This window comes from Heterocephalus glaber, unplaced genomic scaffold (genome assembly GCF_053883595.1).
Source record: "Heterocephalus glaber isolate CG9 unplaced genomic scaffold, H.glaber_assembly_v1.0 deba00001550, whole genome shotgun sequence".
NCBI lineage: Eukaryota > Metazoa > Chordata > Mammalia > Rodentia > Bathyergidae > Heterocephalus > Heterocephalus glaber.
In genome coordinates this window covers 1859829-1879888 of record NW_028258343.1, presented here as the reverse complement: position 1 = coordinate 1879888, position 20060 = coordinate 1859829, and the positions used below count along the sequence as shown (strand labels likewise).

Below are 20060 nucleotides of genomic sequence, written 5' to 3'. Positions count from 1 at the left end.
TTGAGGAAAATTTTAGATCCAAACTATAGTACTTGTCTTCCTCCAAGGCAAGTGTGCAACATTAAAAAAGAACTTTGTCTCTGTTAGTCTTTGAATTAAATATTAGCCCCATCTACTCATTTGATTCATTAGGGACCTCAACTTACGCTGTGTATAAGCAGGCTATCATATCAGTGATTGGTCATATCATTTTACTTACTCACTCCACCTTCTCAGAGTGCTGAGCCTTGTCCCTCAAGTGGAATCATAGATTTTTGGTACCATTGGTTCATTTTCTTCTATCCTTGCCTATCTATGTTTTCTCAATTATTTGCAGCACATCTATTATATATAAAAAACACATTAACTAATTTATTTATTCCCCTTATTTAGTATTTTTTAATGTATAACTTTATTATCATTCACTAAACACACATATATACAAAAATTAAAATTATTCAAAGAAAAGCAATACAAGGGTAAAAACTTTAATAATATTCAAATATAATAGAACTTAACCAAAAGAAAACTGAAAAGTACTTAAACATTTTTCCATATAATTTTTTAAAAATCTCAAGCATTAACAAGATATCAAAGGATGTGATTTGTTTTAGAAAGGTTTTCAAAACTAATATTGAACAAATAGTGGATAGTAGACTCCACATAGGTCAAATTTTTTTAATTTAAATTTAATACAGTCGTGTGACACACGATGGAAATATAATCTGAGAAATATGTTATTAGGCAATTTCATCCATGTGTATCACAAAGTACGACATAGAGTGCCAACTTCTAAGTGCAAACTGAGAAGGTATACGTCGATCATCTGAGATGGACCTTTGATATTATCCAAATACGCAGTTAAACACGAGATACACGAGGCTACCATTGGCATAGCAGCACACTGTTTTACAGTAAACTCTTTTATATAAGTAGGATTATGCTCTAAAGGATGAAAAGCACAGCATGTTATGATGAGTACCTAAAACAGTAACAGTCATTTATTACACTATTGAGTACTGTGTACTGTACATAGTGTCCTTCTGGAAACACACCCTTCTCTCCTTTGATCTCAGTGACTCTTCCTTCCCAACCCACTGATGAGCTCCACCCTAGTCTCTATCTACATCTCTTCCTATAGTTTTAAGCACAATCTATTTATGGATTCTTTCCAAATTCCAGCTTGTAACTCTGATCTTTCCCCTTCCACTGCTGCCACACCTACCCCTTTAAACCTTTTCTTCCCATTTTAATTATCAATTATCCATTTTAATCATTTTAATCCTTAATTACACTTTCAGTTTCTCACACTAGAGAAACTATTCGGTATTTACACATGTGTCCTATTTATTTCACTTAAGAGGATGACTTCAATATGCATCCATTTAGCTATAAATATCTCTAGTTTCTTGTTCTTTATGGCTGAGTAACCACAACTTCTTTATCCAGTTTCCAGTTGATGGAAAGTTGGACTGTTTCCAAGCCTTAGCTATTACAAACTGTGCCACTATAAACATGAGTGCACATATATCGCTGTGGTATTATTCTTTTAATTCTTTTGGGAAGATACCCAGAAGGGGAATAGCTGGGTCAAATGGGACCTCTAGTCCTAGTTCTTTGAGGTATCTCCACACTGATTTCCACAGTGGTTGCACCAGTCTGCACTCCCACCAGCAATGGAGAAGGGTTCCTTTCTCCCCACAGCTCTGCCAGCATTTGTTATTGGTTGATTTCTTGAGAGCAGCCATTCTTTGTGGGGTGAGGTGGATTCTCAGTGCTGTTTTCATCTGCATCTCTCGAATGACCAGTGATGTTGAACATTTTTTCATATATTTATTTGCTGCTTTTACTTCTTTGTCTGAGAAATGTCTGTTCATTTCAGATGCCCATTTTTGAATTGGGTCTTTGAATTTGGGGGGTCTGATTTTTTTTCAGTTCTTTATATGTTCTAGATAGTAGTCCTTTGTCTAAGGTACAGCTGCTGAAAATTTTTTCCCACATTGTGGGTTGTCTCTTAGCTCTGTTGGTGGTTTCCCTTGCAGCGTAGAAGCTTTTTAATGAGATGAGATCCCAGTTGTTGATTCTTTGTGCTAGTTCCTGTGCTACTGAGGTTTTGTTCATAAACTCTTTACCTATGCCAATGTCTTCAAGAATTCTACCTAACTTATCTTCCTGCAAATTTAGTGTTTCTGTCTTAATATTTAGATCTTTAATCCACTTAGACCTTAGTTTAGTGTATGGTAATAGGTATGGGTCTAGTTTTAATCTTTAGTAAGTTTTTTTGAGTGTTGACCCTATATCCAGCTACTCTACTGAATCTGTCAATTAAGTCTAGAAGTCTTTTGGCAGAGTGTTTTGGGTATTCTAGGTAAAGTATCATATCATCAGCAAATAATGACGGTTTAACTTCTTCCTTTCCTATCTTTATTCCTTTTATTTCTTTCTCTTTTCTAATTGCTGTGACTAATGTTTCCAGAACTATATTGAACAGGAGTGGTGATGGTGGGCATCCTTGTCTTGTTCCTGATTTTAGTGTGAAAGTTTTCAATATTTGACCATTTAGTATGATGTTGGCTGTTGGTTTTTCATAGATAGCCTTAATCAACTTGAGATAAAGACCTTCTATTCCAATTTTCTGTAAGGTTTTTATCATGAATGGGTGTTGGATTTTGTACAATGCCTTTTCTGCATCTATTGAGATGATCATATGGTTTTTCTCCTTGACTCTGTTAATATAGTGTATTATATTTATTGATTTACAAATATTGAACCATCCTTGCATCCCTGGGATAATCCAACTTGGTCAGGGTGTATGATCTTTTTTTGGGGGTACTGGGGATTAAACTCAGGTCCTTGCACTTGCGCAGCAGGTGGCGAAACCACTGAGCTAAATCCCCAGCCCCAGGGTGTATGATCTTGATGTTCCTCTGTATTCTGTTTGCAAGCAACTTGTTGAGGATTTTTCCATCTATGTTCATTAGGGAGATTGGCCTGTAGTTCTCTTTTTGGGTTGGGTCTTTCCCTGGTTTTGAAATCAAAGTAATATTTGCTTCCAGGAATCAATTTGGAAGCCTTGCTTCCCTTTCAATTTCCTTGATGAATTTAAAGAGTAATGGTGATAGTTCTTGTTTAAATGTCTTGTAGAATTCAGCAGTAAAAAGAAGCCCAGGACCTGGGCTTCTCTTTGTTGGTAAATTTTTTATTACATTTTCAATTTCACTCATTGTAATTGGGGTGTTTAGAATTTCTATATCTTCTTCATTTAACTTTGGCAATTTGTTTGTATCTAGGAGTCTGTCCATTTCTTCTGTTTTCCATTTTATTAGAGTACAGGTTCTCGAAGTAGGTATTGCTGATGCTCTGGATTTCTGCTGGGTCTGTTGTGACTTCACCTTTTTTATTCTTAATTGCAGGTATTTGAGTCTTTTCTTTCTCTTTTTTGATAAGGTTGGCTAAGGGTCTATCAATTTTATTTATTCTTTCAAAAAACCAACTCTTTGATTCATTGATTTTTGTATCATTCTTTTAGTCTCCATTGCATTGATTTCTCCTCTGATCTTTATAATTTCCTCTCTTGCATGAGCTTTGGGTTTGTTGTGCTATTCTTTTTCTAGGAGCTTGAGGTTCTTCATTAGGTTATTTATTTGAGTTCCCTCTGTTTTTCTAATATGGGCATTCACTGCTATGAATTTCCCACATAGAACTGCTTTCACTATGTCCCATAGATTCCTGTACGTTGTACTGGCATTATCATTTACTTGTAGAAACTGTCTAATTTCTTCTTTAATTTCCTCTGTGACCTATTGGTTGTTCAGGAGGGTGTTATTTAATTTCCAGGTGTTTGTGGGAGTTTTGCAGTTTCTCATGTTATTGATCTCCAATTTTATTGCACTATGGTCTGATATATACAGGGGGTAACTTCAATTCTTTTACATTTACTTAGACATGTCCTATGAGCTAGCATGTGGTTTATTTTGGAGAATGACCCATGTGCAGCCGAAAAGAATGTGTATTCTGATTTTGCGGGGTGGAATACTCTGTAAACATCTATTAAGTCCATTTGTTCAATAGCTTGGCTCAATTCTAGAATTTCATTGTTAATTTTTTGTCTAGATGATCTGTCTATTTGTGATAATGGGGTATTGGTGTCCCCCACTACAACTGTATTAGTGCTTATTTGGTTTTTCATGTCCATTAATATTTGTTTTGTATAGTTAGGGGCATTCATATTTGGTGCATATATGTTTATGATTGTCATCTCTTCCTCTTGGACTGTTCCCTTCACAAGGATGTAGTAGCCATCTTTGTCTCTCTTAATTACTTTTGGTTTGAAATCTACTTTGTCTGCAAATAAGATTGCTACCTCTGCTTTTTTCTAGGTTCCCGTGGCATGGAGTACTGTTTTCCACCCTTTTACTTTCAGTCTATGTATTTCTTTTTGAATTAGGTGTTTTTTTGTATATAGCATATTGCTGGATTTTGCTTTTTTTTTTTTTTTTTTTTTGGTACCAGGGATCGAACCTGGGTCCTTGCACTTGCGAGGCAGGCGCTGGAACCACTGAGCTAAACCCCCAGCCCTGGATTTTGCTTCTTAATCCATTCTGTCAGTCTATTTCTTTTGATTGGTGAATTGAGGCCACTAACATTCAGAGTTATAATTGATAGACATTGACTCATCCTTGTCATGATGTTTTACTATTGTTGGCTCTTTTATTTCTTATTTTTTTCCTCTTTCCCTTTAGTTTTTTACCTTGCCTGGTGGCTTCCCTCTGTTGGGCCTCATGGAGTTGTGACTTTCAGTGTCTTTTTCTAGAATATTGCCAGTCTCAGCAAGCTAGTGAGATTCAGGCAGATTTCTGGCTGCAAGTCACAAGTTGAGCTCCCTGTCCTCCTGCAAGACTGAACTCTGCAAGGTTCTATTGCACGTTTCAGCTGCCTTTCCCCTGAAAATACCCCAGGTTCTGACGGGAGGTGGTGATCCCTCCAACTTACCAAGTACAGTGGTCTGGTGTGCCCTTATTGCAGAGATTCTCTTCACTTTTCCAGTGGGCTTCAGTTTTCATCAGGGAGCCTAAGAGAGGCCCTCTCTCTGTTGTTCACTTCTGCAGCGCAGGACAATGGCCTTTATGTCCTCCTGTGCCTCTGCAGTGTGGAACCAGGTAGCTGCAGCGCCAAGAGGCCAGAGGCAGAGGGCTGTGTGTGTGTGTGTCTGTTGTTGCAGACACCTGCGCGGCTAAGCTGGCGGCGTGCGGGGGGGTGGCCGGGGGGGTTGTCCTCACAGTCTCCTCATCGCAAGTGGGTGGAGCAAGCCAGAAGGAGCAGGGCACAGTCACCCGCGCCCGCTCTGACTGCTCTGCTAAACTCGTGGCTAGTGGGCGTGCCCGGCTAGTATTTTAACTTTTTAAATCTGTTCTTGAAGCCTAAAAATTTCTTTCTTGTTTTGAATATTTAAACCTATGTTAAAGTCTTCCAGTCTCTTCCAATTAGAATATAAATAAAAGAAAACCATTGTTCTGAAGACAAAGCATGTATACATGTTAAAGGTATGATTATAAATCTTTTGCATTTAACCAGCAAGTACTGATTTATTGATTTACAAGGCATTTGATGGTTCTTTGGCTTTAGTTTCTTGCTCTAAGATACTCACAGTAATCACATTATACATGGACTAGTATACCATGCATATACTAAGCTGTTACTATCTAGGTCTCAGTCATAGTCTCAGTACTTTAATTTCAGCTTCTTTATCTTCTTGTTGTTGTAGGTTCAATTTCTCTTTATATTTCTGCGGCCAGCCAAAAACAACAAGAAGACTAAATGATTTCAAATTTTGTTACAACTGTGGTCAAGAAGAAAAAAGAAAGCTATCTTGACAGCATTTCTCAAAAAGTACTTCCTCTCCTCTTCCCTGCCTCTTTATCAAGGATTGGGAGGGAACTGTGCTTTGTAGGAAGAATAAGTGATTTGAACATTACCATTACTCCGTGGGAGCCACTTTGAACCACAGCAAGTTGAAATCTTATGAGCTTGTCTTTTCTTTCTCTCATAAATTTACTCATCCATTTATTCATTCAAAAGCAAGCAAATGAGACTATTACAGACTCAACAGTTGGTCATCAGTAACTCAAGGGAACACCAGAGTGATAGATTTTTGAACACTCTGAAATTCAGCATAAATTCACATGAGAATGTAGAAAAGTTTTGCATTTCAATTTGGAATATGGACGTCCCTATGAAAACTTTCAATTATACAAGTGTGAGGTAGTAATCCAAGCTCAACATACTCTGTGTTTGGTTGATACTTTTATGCGCTGATATGCCTTCTGTGGATTCTTCATTTTGACTTAGCTGATCTCAACAATAGGAGCTTTGCTGCCCCATATTAGTAATTTCCAAGAATCATAAAAAAGTGTTCAGTTCAGGAGAAGTCAATCAACATACCAAACAGGAATTAGGAGGCACATGACAGTGGACTACTTCTGAAATTATGAATCTGATTAATTAGTTACTAGTTGCCACAACTTGAGGCAATCTATTTCAGGGGAAAGAGCTAATCTATCTACATTTGAATCTTGGCTCTGTTACTTGCAAGTTGTGTAATCATACACATTCCTTAGAATTCATCTGTCTCAATTTCTCTTTAAAACAAGGACAGTAATAGTATTTATCAAAAGGATTAAATAAATTAAAACACATAGAAAACTTAAATGGTGCATGATAATCATTATAAATGGTAGTTACTATTATCATTTAACCTCAACCTCCTAATTATTAAAGTGATGACATAAACATAACTCTATTATTTTTAAATTCCACAGCATGAGTCCTGAGCAATAATACTGATATATTGCTCACATGTCTTTGGTTTACAGTTCCTTGATCTAGCTGATCCTAGACCATACTTACTGTGACAAACCAAAATATTTGCTCCTGTTGATGCAACTATGACATAAGGCCAGTGAAGGTGTGAAATGACTCAAGTTACCATTTAATAACCTCAGTATTTACCACTGTATGAATGTTTCTTTTTTTCAAGGTTCAAGTCTCTTGACTTCAGTGTTAAATGGAGGACTGAGGGCAATAATATAGGCTTGGTAGAAGAGTGAAGAGTGAATGAGAGAGGCAAGAACATTGTTTGAATTATCCTATTAATTATTTCAATATTTTGCCTCACTTGAACATGGAAACCATTCTTAATAGGCTTAAGTAAACATTCACATACAAGAGCAATTAGGAGAAAATATTCTAAACATGTTAGATTAAACTAAAAAATCTCAAAAACATACAAATAATAATCCTAACCACTATTTTGAACCTACAAGTATTATTTCATCTCTTGGGATCCCAAGTGGTATATAAATTTAAAGCAGAGAGCTCACAAGAGCCACAGTCGAAAAGAAACAGCTGGTTAGCAGCTATACTGTGATAACACATGCCAGTTTTCAAGAGAATGAAAAATAACAGATTTGATTAGAGCCTATAAGCTAAATCTATTTTCCTGAGTTACTTCATGGCTAAGCAAGAAGGTTCTCTCATATTTTATTCCTTTCACATTCAGGTCCAACCCTACAGCCCCAAATTCAAGGCATCAAGATATATGAATTTTAGTCACATTATCTGCTTTCTAAATCTAAATTCAAAACTCATATTCATTCAAAGTAAATATGCACAGCATGTCATGAAAGAAAAATTTTTGTTCAAGGACACCCAAAGAAAGGAGGTTAATTATAACATATCCACATGGCACCTACTTAGCATGAGTTGAAAGCAAATGCACATGTGGCAAAGGACAAACCCACCAGCCAAACAGGAAAACCATGGATCTTCTTTTCCATTCCAAATTGTCTATATAAGTTGATGCTTCCTTTTATGTTTAAGTTTAGACATCTTCAGAAAAGTTACACCACAAAAGAATGATAAAAATTGTGCTAAAATGTGTTTGATGTTTATGTCTTCTAGGCCAACACAACTCTTTGGTGGAGAGTCTGTTTGAGCTTCTCTGAGAACTTTCTTTATGATATTACATAATTAGGAACTTGTCTTGATAAAAAAAATTTACAACTCTTGATAAAGCTCAGAATATAGTTTGAGTAACCAGCATACAAAGTTATAGTATTATGTGAGTTCATTTTTAAAAAGAGCTTTGATTCTGTGGTAGGAAATTTCAGTTTTATCTATATCTTTAAAGAGTAGTCATTACTGAACAGATAAAAATGAAGAAGAAAATCAGAAATGACTTTCAAAGAGGCTATAATAAGATAAGACAATGAAGGAGAAAAAAGGAGGAGATATAAAGGGAGTACTGAGTGTTCAGTGTATCTAAAGGTGGGTTAGGGTCAGAAAAATTATGAGATGGCATAGTATTGATCTTGTAAGTAAGGATGTAAATCCAAGTTCTGCCCCTTAGCAATCTTGTTTTCTTAAATAAAATACATGAACTCCTCAAGCCTTGGATTTTTTTTTCAGGAAAATGGACTTAATAATAGTATATAACTCCTATAGTTTCTGTGAAGATTGAGATAATACCTGAAAGGATTACAAAGGTACAAACTATGTTATACTTATTTTTGTACATTGAAAAGCAAATACAAAGCTTGATTCATAGTAAGTGCTTAATACATGAGCTTCAGTGATGATTAAGAACTTTGAGGTAAGGTTAGAAAGGTAGACCCAAAGCAACAAGGCCTTGACTATCAGTAAGATTAAGGGATGTGAGTTATATATAAAAGTAAAGTTTGTAATTAGAATATTGTGAGTTTTTCAAGAAAATAAGTTGTTAGGAGACTAGAGTTAGGAGTACCATTGAGAAACCTAAAGAAAGCTTAAACTAGATGGATAGCTGAAGTATGGAAAGAGGAGCAGAAAGAGAAACCTTAGAAAACTCTTAGGAGCAAACCATAAAATAAGCCATAATATTGACTTTATATTCATAAGAACAAACAAAAGGGCTAAAGTAAATATTTTTTCTTAAGTTCAATGTTAGACTGACCTGTAAGATAATGAAACAAACTCTAGGACTTGAAAATCCTTAAGATATAAATTTCAGACAAATTAGACACTTACTGGCAGGAAGCTATAACCTACATCCTAACCAAGAAAAAGTCAGAAAAACACACTTAAGTCATAAGAAAAGAATTTATTCAATTAAATACAAATGTTGACTGGTTGGGCAAACTGCCAGAGTTCAACCACAGCCCCACCACTTTCTAGATGTGTAGCAAGTTAGTCAACCGTTCCATGCCCCAGTTTAATCATATATAAACTATACCTGCTGGTATCTAATTAATAGTATTATTACTATCTAATTAATACTATTATCTATTAATACTGTTATCTATTATTACCTAATACTATTATTTAATACTATTATCTATTCTTGTAGAGATTATTTAATATGTCTTAAACACTATGACTTTGCATGGTACATAATTAACCATTGGTAAACATTAGCTACATTAATTCCCAGGCTGTTTCTATTCGATCTAGGCTGAGATTCTCTGGTTGCCTATGTAGCCATCTCCAATATGATCCCACTTTCCCTGTTATTTCCAATGGTTTTTCATACACCATGATCTACCACTGTCACCAATAAAACTGATTAATTTTTCACTTATCCTCGTAAGTCACATCCAATGTTTAGCAATTTTGCACACAATTTGAAATATTACCTGTCTTTGCATGCATCATGCATAGCCACATCATAAAGTCATATAATACTTGTCTCTAGAGAACAAGTATTATTATGGCTTCAGATGGCAGATAAAGACATTATAACAAATTTGTGATTGAGGCTCAAAGATGTCACATATTTTCAATACATACATTAATGATCTAAAAAAGTCAAATTTTCATATACAAGCCACAAAAACAAAATCCATATTACAAGTACATCCAATGTAGGAATTCAAAAGAAAAGTTGTATAATTTTGTGTTATCTTCTTGGATAATGGGTATAAAAATAATAAAAAGCATTTTACTACTTATCACACACTAGTTACTTTATGACTACTGTATAAACTATAAAATGTTGATACTAAGTTCATAAAAATAGAATTATTATACTGTTTAGCACCATATCATTATTATATACAAATTTTAAATGAACATTAATTCGAGGATCTTATCATTCCAACACACAAACTTTCTGTTGCTCATTATGAGCCATTTCTTTCCCTTGGTGATTAATTGCTATTTAATGATGGGCTAGCTATTCCAAGTCATTTCACTAGGTTGAAACTGCTCTTTAGATCAATTTGGCATCTGCAGTTTTAACTACCCTGAATTATAAATTTAGTGTCATCAGGGGCGTGCTATGTGAATTAATTCTTTCACCCACAACTGAGCATAAACTAAATGCATTAAAAATCTCTATTTCTTGATATCTGAAAGAAACAAAGGGAGAATAAGATATTGATTTTTTTAAATAGCATACAGAAGACTTAAGAGTGAATTATTGCAAGTAACCACAGCTCTCACATTTCTAAGGAACTACTTTATTCATTAAATGCTCTGCCTTAAATCAAAATACAGTGAAATATATTTCAACCTGTACCACACTGATCAAGAAGTAACAATCATGAATGCCTAAAGAGATCCTTTAGTGGTCAAGATGACCTTTTCAGAAAGTATGCTCCAATTTGGTGCATAATTATTCTGCAAGTCAAACAAAAGACCATTCATGATTATTTTATAAAACCCCATCTGTCTAGATAAAGCAAACCATATTTTCATGTCACTCTATAATATTAAGTAACATGATTAACTGTTCACATCTGTTATCCTCTTATTCTTCTCCTTTATCAGAAAATAAAAGGAAAACATGAAAGAAGCGAATTGATCTTGAACCAAAGGAAAAAGGAAAATACTCCACCTTTTGCTTATCAGCAGTGGAAAACACACTGCCAAACTCTAGACTCAAGGGGCAATTACCTGCAGGGTAAGGAACTGTAGCAACATTCAAATCCCTTCCCAGTTTCTCCTATGCAATTGATCTCTTTACTGACTGGAAACAAAATGCATGGATTAGGCTTGCAGTGTCAGCACCATCTCTCCTAGCACTATTTCTCCAGCACTATATCTCTCTCCAATGTGGAGAACAAGCAGGAAGTATCCTAAGAATTCAAGTTAGAATGCCTTATAAGTTCAAATCCCAGCAATTCCATTTACCGAATATATGACACTGGGTAAGCTATTTCTCTGAACCTCAGCTCTTTCGTCTATAAAACAGATACATATAAGGGCTTTAGCACACACCCTGGTATAATGCAAGCCTTCAGTAAATGTAAGATTACAACTTCACTCAGCAACAAAGGCAGGAATAATGAATATATTTGTGTGACTGCTTAAGAGTTAGTGACATTCAATTAGAGGTACTAAGGATTAAAAATGGGGCCTTAGCACTGAGCCATTGCCTTTTAATTTTTTCTTTAAATTTTTAAATTTCAAGACACAGCCTCTAAATCACTAAGTTGCCAAGGCTGGGCTCGAACTTGCACTCCTCCTGCCTTACCAAATTGGATTTCTTAATATCTACAATTTGCTATTCAATGCTTCCTTTGAGATAAGTATGGCAATAAATTTTTCTACCTTTCCTTTCTCCATCTAAAGTTATTTTTCTTCGGTACTGTTTGCACTAATTTTGTGATAAATTTTATTGTAAAGAAAGAATAGAATTATGATTATAAATATTGTGATTCTGTAATTAGCCAATAGGATATAACAGGCAACACTGATAGCTGCTAGGATCTCATTAAAGGGAAGAAAACATATGCAAGTACTTCACAGCCACATGGTACAACATGGCTGTACACCACATCCTCATCCTGTATAGCAGGATGAAAGGACAAGCCTTTCTCTTTAGGGACATGACCCTGAAGATGTCCATATTACTACTGCTAACCTCTCACTGGCTAGAGCATAATCACATGGCCACACATTTAGCCTGGCCACCACATGCCAAAACATTCTGCAGAAGTAGGTGAAAATAATTTGGGAAAGAATTATCATTTTCTAGCACGCTCACCTATCAACCCTTTACCAAAAGAACCTTAAAGTACTTCTGCAATGTCCCCAGGCACAGCATGAAAAACTAAGCGACACTAAAATAGCATTTCGCCAACCAATAGCAAAAAACCCCTCACCCTTAGAGAACGTTCCATGTGCATTTAAAATAATGTTTTCTGCCATTGTTGGAGCATATGTATAAATGCTGAGCCATTATGTATACATTTTAAATAATTTCAATAGGAAAAGACTTATGGTCTCTGGCCAAGATGTTATTTAGATAGCAAAAGACAAAAATATGTGGAAAATGCCCAAATACTCTCCTCTAAATGATCCACAGCCAAAAAGAAATCACAGAGAAATTAGAAAATGTTTTTAACTAAATGATGCTTAAAAAGCAATATTTTATTATTTATGAAATTTGGCTAAAATGTGCTTAAAGGAGAATGCATACTAGCTCTGTGTTTATATTAGAAGAGAAGAAAATTGCTGGGTATAGTGGCATATGCTTTTAATCCCAGTATTATGGGAGGCTAAGGCAGAAAGGTTGTGTGCTCAAGCCCAGCCTGGGTGACTTAGCAATCAAGTGACATCCTGTCTCAAAATAAAAAAGGATCTGGATGTAGCTCAGTGCAAAGGTTCTGGGTTCAATTCTGAGTACCCACACACACACAAGGAAGAAAGTTATAAAATTTACTAAGTTTCCACCATAGGATGCTAGACAAAGACAGTTAAAAGCTAAATTAGGCAGAAGAAAGAAAAGAATAAATGTGTGAACTTAAAAAAAAAAACAATAAAATACAGAAATAATATAAAAATCAATAAAATCAAAAGCTAGTTTCTTTTTAAAATCTATAGAATTGATGAACATCTATCTAGCCTTATCAAGCAAAAAAAGAAAGAAAAATTATCAACAGTAAGAATAAAAAGGAATATCACTATGTTTTCAAGGCAATAAGAGGATAATGAAATATTATGTATAAATTTGTCAATAAATTTAGCAATTTCAATAAAACATAAAAACTTTTTTAAAAACATATTTTTCAATTTGACAAAAGAAAAAATGGACCAACTGAGTACTTCTAAATCAAGTTTTTAATTGAAATTTTAATTACATTCTTCCAAGTTTCAGACCCAAGTGACTTTACTGGTATGTTACACCAAATATTTAAGAAGGAAACAATACCAATGTTACTTTGTTCAAAACAGAGTAGGAGAGAAAAATCTTACAAATCATCTTAGAAGATAAGCACGTCTCTGACACCAAAACAAAAAATATCATCAAAAAAATAAAACTATAGACCGGTATCACTCATGAAAGTACTTGCAGATTCCATAAGAGAAAATTACCACACTGAGTTAAACAATATATAAAAAGGAAAATATGTCATGACCACATAGAGTTTATTGTAAGGTTGACTTAACTTTTGAAAAAAATCAATAAATGAAATTCAACACAAATAGAATAAAAAAGAAATCTATACGATCATCTAAGTTGATAAAAAAAAAACCCTCAACTTTCATTCATGATAAAAATAAAAACTCTCAGTGAACTAAGAATAGAAAGGAACTTCCATAACCTAAAAAAAGGTACTTTGGAAATTCTACAGTGAGCTTCACACTTAATGTTCAAAGATTACTCTGTACCTCAGTTCATAATTGAGAATGCTGAACATTTATCCAATAGCCTACCAGAATTAGAAAACAGGTCAATAAATGAAGAGAAGGAAATAGAAATTGGAAACTTCTATTCTTACAAATTGGAAAGAGAAATAAAAGAAAAATGCCTGTGTTTATAAATGCCGTAATCACAAACAGAAAATCCTAAATAATCTAAAGCACACTGAGTAGAACTAATAAAATTAATCAAGACAGAAGATATAAGGTCAACATATAAGAATTATTTGTGTTTCTACATATGAGCCAGAAAAATTACAAAATAAAATTTTTAAATGTCATTTATAATAGCATAAAAACATAAAATACTTAGGGATAACTTTAATAAAATATGTGCCATATCTGTATAAGCAAAATTATAAACTATTGCTAAGATAAATTAATAAAAAATTAACAAATAAAGACCTATATTATTTATGTTCATAAATTGGAAGACTCAAGAGTAAGAGGTCAAGTCTTTCCTAATTGGTACATAGTCTCAATGCTATTCTAATTGCAGTTAAGTATCAGGGAGCTTTCTGATAAACAAAAACAGACAAGATGGTGCTGAGATTTAAACAGAAGTATCAATGGCTTAAAATAATCTAACCAAATTCTTTGCAAAAAGAACAAATTTTAAGCATTTATTCTCTGACTTCAACACTCACTACACAGCTGTAGGGATCAAGACAGTATGGTATTGGTGAAAGGACAGACACACAGAGCAGTGGGAATGGAATATTGTCCATAAATACAACCACATGTATATGGTCAGTTAATTTTTAACAAAATTTCCACACTAATTCAATCAAGAGAGGATAGTTACTTCAACAAACTGTGTTAGAAAAGAAGCCTCATTTGAAACAAAAACTCAGTCTCAGTGAGCTAAAATCCCCATGTCAGCAGGGCTGGATTCCTAGAGGATCTAAGGGAAAAGTCAGTGTCCTTGCTTTTTCTAGCCCACATTCCTGGTCATGACTCATCTTCCATCTTCAAGGCCAGTAACATATCACCATGTAACATGTTCTCAGGTTCCAGGAGTTAAGATGTGGATGTCCTTGGTGTGTCATTACTTGCCCTATCACATCATTGAAGTCCCCAGCTTCAGTTAGAGGCTTTTGACAAGATTAAAAGAAAATCAGAGCAATGTAGTTGAATGACTAACACAGATTTTCCTACAAACAAATCGACATTAATTTTAGTCTTTCTCGTATGTGTACCAATTTATAGATTCACACATATTTTTCAGTAAAAGATTTTATTCTTTGAAGAATTTTCTGAATTTATTGGTAGTTCTTAGAAATAGACCTTAATATTTATTTTATACCTTTTTTCTTCTGGTGTTTTGTTATCTGTTTAATGGCATTACCTCTTAAGGACTTACTTGTTCAAGCTCTTGGGTGGACAGGCCAAAGATAAAAAATGAAGAGTCAATATTGAAAGAAATAGAGAAAAAGGCGGGGGGGGGGGACCAGGAAGGAGGAGGAGAAAAAGGCAGAGAAGGACCTCATCTCTTCACACTATACATAAAGTTAATTTGAAATTGATCACAGAATCAAATAAGAAAACTAAAAATAGAGAATTTCTAAATGAAAATGGAGAGGAAAACCTTCATAATCATTTTAAGGTAAAGATTTATTTAATAAAATATTAACATGATGAAGCATATTTCTTTTTTGTCTTTCTTTTTTCTTTTTTTGGTACTGGGGATTGAACTTTAGGACCTTGCGCTTCCGAGACAGGCAGGAGAACCACTAAGCTAAATCCCCAGGCATGATGAAGCATATTTCTTTAAAAATAAAGTCTGCTCATTCCATTTAAGAGAATGAAAAGTTAAGTTGCAGACTGGGAGAAATACTGGCATTACATATGTCTAACAAAAACCTTATATCCAGAATATATAAATAACCTTTATTGTAAAAAAAAAAAAACAACCTTTTTTGAACATAGTAGTTAATATACTAGTAAGAACACAAACTACTCAAACAAATACATCACCTCTTCCCTTTTGCAGCCATCGCTGGGGGTGCAGTGGCCAAAATAAAGTTTTTGTCACTTCAGACTAAAGCCAAGAACCATAATAGCCATTTCAATGCACTTTCCCATATTCTCAAGAAGATTATATCTTCCCCTCTTTCCAAAGAGCCCAAAGAGAAATACAATGTTCAATGTATGTCCATCCAAAAGGATGATGAGTTGTGCAAAGACACTATAAAAGTCAGCAGATTGGCAAAGTATTCCACGTTTACAAGGAGAAATACATCATCTACACTGAATGGGTGCAGCAAGAAAAGGCAAATGGCACAACTGTCCATATGGGCATTCACCCCAGCAAAGTGATCATCACAGGCTAAAATTAAACAAAAACTCCAAAGAGTTTCTGGACCTGAAAGCCAAATCTTGTCAAGTAAGAAAGGAAAAGGGCAAATATGAGGAAGAAATAATTGAGAAGATGCAAGAATAAAATCCTCTTAAATACAACTTTAAATAAAAACTGCTAAAATTAAATAAAAAGCAAATACATCCTAAAAAAGACATGAATGACCAATAAGCAAATGAAATATGTACCATGTCTTTAGAGAAATACAAGTTAAAATTACAATACATACATGCTGAAATGGTTAAAATTTAAAAGATAATTCCAAGTGCTGGGAAAGAAGTGGAAGAACTGAAGCTCTTGTTCATTTTGGCTAGGGGAACAGAGAGTGCTATCACTTTGATAGTGAGTTCTGAAAATCCCAAACAGCTCCCTAGGGTCACTTTCCCAAGCTCCTCTAGCTGTGCTCTCCCTCCTCTACTTTCAGGTTCCCTGGAGCTTCCCTTTTTTAGTCCTCTAGCCAAAAAGTTGAAGCTTTATTTAGAACTTCCTGCCACTCCTTGCCTCTCTATCCACAACAGGTAGGGAGAAGACAGGACAGAAAAACAAAAATAAGGGTTTGCCCTACTCTCTTAGGACCTCTCTCCAATCCAAAAAGAAAGTTTCCTTCCTTTAGCATTTGAGGCTTCTGAGGGCCTTCACTGCAATTCTGTCACTAGTAGGAGACCACTTTCTTGGTCTTCAGTCAGAGTTTTTTGGCTGTCTTGAGTATTAGGCAAAGGATACCATAGAAAAAAGGGTGAACTCACCACCAGTATAGTAATATTTCAAATTCTGGTCATCTTTGTCACCCTACCTGGTACTATTTGTTTTTTAGAGTTCTCATGCTTTGTATCTGCTATATGCATTCTGTCCAAGATTTATAGCAGCATTCAGTGGGAGAGATAGAGTAGAATGTATTCTAAATGATCCTTACCATGTGTATGCCCTTCTCTGCTTTCAAAGTACAGCATTTTAGTCCTTATTTACACTTTCAGTTTCTCACACCAGAGAAACTATTCAGTATTTATACATGTGTGTCCTATTTATTTCACTTAAGAGTATCGCCTCAATGTGCATCCACTTAGCTATAAATGTCTCTAATTTAAATGCATAATAGGTAATGTGAAATAGGAAGAAAAGGGGCAAAGGGGAAGGAAGTGGGAGGGATAGGGGAAAGGATAGAAGGGAATGGGATTAATATGAGAAAATGGAAAAATTGGAACAAAATCTTTGTAAATAGGGAGGAATGGAGGGGTTGAAGAGAGGGCTGGACAAGGGTGAAAAATAAGAACCAAGAGAGACTATGTAAAGGTGCAAATTTCCAATGATGAATGTCATTATATTGTATACCTAAAATGTACCAATGATTAGAATGAATAATTGAAAATGTAAAATAGGAAGAAAAGGTCCAAAGGGGTAGGGGTAGTGGGAGGGTCAGGGGAAAGGAAAGAAGGGAAAGGAAAAATGCTGAGAAATGGAAAAAATGGAAATAAAGTCTTTGTAAATAGGGAATGGGGGGGGGCGGTGAAGGGAGGGCTAGGAATGAGGAAAACATAAGAACCAAGTTGCATTATGTAAAGGTACAAGCCCCCAATGAGAAATGTAATTGTGTTGTATACCTACAATGTACCAACAAAAGAATTTAATTTAAAAAAAAGTACAGCAATAAAGTACTATGCTTCCATTAAGTATTTTAGCATTTTTAATGATGCTCAATTTTTACCTTAAATAATAGAAACAGTATGAATATCCACCAAGTGTAATCAGGTACAATGGCAATACAAATGTTCCATTGAAGAACATTCCCTATGTAATAAATATCCAAAAAAAGCATTTCAAGTGGAATATTTTGGGGCAGGAGGGAAATCATTGGGAGTTCATAACTGAGTGTTTTTAATTGTCAAAACTTAGCTTAATGCTTGAAAACTAATAACCTTGTTATAGTTATCACAACGGGACTCAGGACAGAAGAATCCTTTAAACTGGTGACATTGGTATATAAAATAGTTTGCTTAAAGTCTCTTTGTCAAAAAATGCTATTAGGTGGCTCCTTCACAAATCACAAATTTAAAAAGATGTTTGTTTTTGAGTTCTAGAGTGAGTCACACCCCACCCCCTCCAATATTGGGGATTGAGCCCAAGACCTTCACACTGAGCTGTAGTCCCAGCTCTTTTGATTTTTTTTTTTTAAATTTTGAGACAGGGTCTTGCAAAACCATTAAGTTGCCCAGCTGGGATTGAAATTGCTATCCTTTTGCCCTCAGCCTCCCTGAATCCTGGGATTACAAGTATGCACCACCACATCCATCTTAGAGTGGGATGTCTTGACTTCTACAGCAGGAATCATTAATATTTTTTAGTTCTAAAGGAGGAGGTTTTGAATTCTAGCCAGGAATTTTTTTAAAGTTGTGGAGGTAGATTTCTTGAGGTATAGAGCAGAAGTATGAAAAAGAGGTGGAGATTTGAGGAAGCCGCTGTTCAAACTTAGGTATCAAGCAAGAAAAACTAACCTTCTTTTTGTGGGAATCATTTCCTCATCACCACCCACAAAACCTCCCAACTTGAGATGCTGAGGATCAAACTGGGGCCTCACCATACTAAGCAAGTGATCTTATCACTAAGGTCTGCCCCCAGACTTTATTTATTTTGACTTAAACCTTACCTTTTCCTTGTTGATAAGGCAAAATTCATAGGCTGATTAATGAACACCTCATAGTTCATTGTCCACAACCCTAGTTAGGGTGAGTTAGCCAGTTATTGAGTTGCCCTGGCCTTACCCACAGTTCTGCCTATGCAATTCTGCCTGAGGGAAGATACCAAGTCCTGCCTTAATTCAAGAAAGCTTTGAAGGGCCTTGTGAGCTCCAGAGCTTCCCTGTGGATGGCTGAAGACTTTGTTGTTATAGCATTACAATTCATCCTTTCCAGTTCAAAATGCTTCCTTCACTCTCACATGGTATTGTTGCTGAGAATTCCACCAAGAAATCTCCTACAAATAAACCTTTGTCTCCAAAGTCTGTTATCAAGAATTGTTCTAGAACAGCTGAGCAATGGGAAGGGGAGAGAAAACACAATAAGCTAACAATACTGTGTATAACTTCATTTTTAGATCACTTTCTTGATTTACAGAAGGAAATAAGGCAAGCAAAATTATCATGTAATTGAATTTATGAGAACAGTACATAAGAGCACAATGCTACAAAGTATGCAAGACTTTAAACTTGCATGATGTTCACCAAAATAACCAAAATGAATTTTGTTTAAAGTTTAGTAAATGAAGCAATATTGAGTTTTTTTGAAAACCAAATAATACCCTGAACCCTCTTATACAAATATTTTTGTTGTTTTTTGGGAAATCAGTTGCCACCCCAAAATGGAAAAAAGAATCATAGGGAAGACTGAGAGTGGCAACATGGCAGCCAGAAACAGAAAGGGAGAGAAAAGAAAGTCACTGAGAGAAAGGATTGGTTCCCATATCACTGAGTCTCACAGAAGCTGAAAAATAGCTGTAAGCTGTAATCAATAACATTACAAATTCTACTACCTCTAACTAACCTATGATCTCAAGTTGGATCTCTGTAACAGACAAGCAGGATAAATACTCAAGGAAGCAGCCATGGGTCACATAAAGTAGACCCTGACTCAGGAGTGGAAAAGTGGACTGATTTTCGCTGTCATGATCTAGCAGGGAGCTCCACACCAGATGCCAGAAAGATGATGCAACATGCTCTAAAACTTCTGGAAACATGGGCAAAAAACCCCAAAAAACAAAAACCTCTTTTCTTTACAAATTATCTAATCTGTTGATTCGTGACATCAACAGAAAATGGACTAACAAAATAATCAAAACTTCCACTTTGAAAAATGGGATTTTACTGAATTTTAGGATGATTTCAATGGTTTTGTTTTTCTATTATTTTTCAGTTGACTTAGCTAGAAAAAGTAGGAAAATGATTATCTAATTCACTTTTAGATAAAAGTAATTTGGTAGAGCACCTCAAAGCATTAGAGGATTACAGCCACTTTTATATACATAACTTTGAGAAGTTAGTAAATCTAGATTA

At 35.0% G+C, this 20060-nt stretch overlaps 1 long non-coding RNA gene and 1 pseudogene across 2 annotated transcripts in view; one reads left to right on the top strand and one right to left on the bottom strand.

Moving 5' to 3' along the window:
* Positions 1-20060, bottom strand: part of LOC110347046 (uncharacterized) — a 313267-nt gene that overhangs the window by 204998 nt on the left and 88209 nt on the right. The window lies entirely within an intron of this gene.
* LOC101700562 (large ribosomal subunit protein uL24 pseudogene) lies at positions 11778-16102 on the top strand (annotated as a pseudogene).